The sequence below is a fragment of the Cucurbita pepo genome, chromosome LG01 (assembly GCF_002806865.2).
Source record: "Cucurbita pepo subsp. pepo cultivar mu-cu-16 chromosome LG01, ASM280686v2, whole genome shotgun sequence".
NCBI lineage: Eukaryota > Viridiplantae > Streptophyta > Magnoliopsida > Cucurbitales > Cucurbitaceae > Cucurbita > Cucurbita pepo.
The window spans coordinates 12,146,498-12,147,641 of NC_036638.1; the positions used below are offsets into that span (position 1 = coordinate 12,146,498).

The following is a 1,144-nucleotide window of genomic DNA, read 5'->3' on the forward strand; positions in this document are numbered from 1 at the left end:
GAGAGAACGAGGGGAAAATGGAAAGGTGGTTGGGTTTTACGATGAGCACGCCAATGACACTGTAAATCAGTCGAACGTTCGATAGAGGGTGATTTCCGGCATAAGAATTGATGACCATCAAGCACGTATACACAGAGGGTAAGTAAATCATCCTTCATACGATTGTGTACACCGCCCTGCAAGAAGGGTTCTCGAAAGGGAATAATAATCTCATACGTCTCTGTTTTCGGGATATATTAAGGTACCAACATCTCCACCGTGAAAAAAAGCAACCAGAGGTGTAAGACAACCAAGATATGGGTTGTAAACCCCACCCAACCTCCGCCTAGATCTACGGCAACCCGATGACTTGCTAAGACAACCAAGATATGGGTTGTAAACCCCACCCAACCTCCGCCTAGATCTACGGCAACCCGATGACTTGCACCTCGACCCAGCTAAAACTCAGCTGATGAATAATTTAAAAACGTCGATAGCAGGATTTGAATCTACGCAGGCAAAGCCCAACAAATTTCGAGTCTGTCTCCTTAACCACTCGGACATATCGACATTGATAAAAATTATTATTTGGTAAAAATTCTTTCAATTGAAAAAATTCACAACTAAGACAATCAGACTGAGTCTAAAAATATTGCAACTCGACCCAACGTATTAACATCCTGATTTCAAGTTTGTCTCTTTAACCACTCAAACATATTACGTTATTGAAAATTATTATTTGATAAAGGTACTTGAGTTGAAAAAATTTATACTTCAAACAATTAAATTGAGTCTAAAAAATTTATTTTATTTAAAAAAAAAATTAAATTGCAACCTAATTTTAATTTTGGTATCTATTTAATTTCAAATTCTAAATTTTTTGTTTTCTTTTTCTAATAAATTTTAAATATTTTAAAATTAATTAATCTAGTATAAGTAAATTAAAATTCTAAATTTTTAAAAATTAATTAATCTAATATTTAATAGATCCTTTAATTTAAACTTTTTAAAAAGTTTGAAACTAAATAGATAGAAACCTCACCATTTAATCACTAAATTTTGTATTTTAATATATTTTTTTTATATAAAATTTATAAAGGTAAAAATTAGAATAACTACTGCATAAGTCTACATAACTATACCGCCCAATAATTGTACTAGTCAT

The 1,144-nt window shown here is 31.8% G+C and overlaps 1 non-coding gene across 1 annotated transcript; it reads right to left on the reverse strand.

The window, feature by feature from the left end:
- Positions 1-467: 467 nt before the first annotated feature.
- TRNAS-CGA lies at positions 468-549 on the reverse strand. Its single transcript has one exon. It is a non-coding gene; the product is annotated as a tRNA-Ser (tRNA).
- Between the last annotated feature and the right edge of the window lie 595 nt (positions 550-1,144).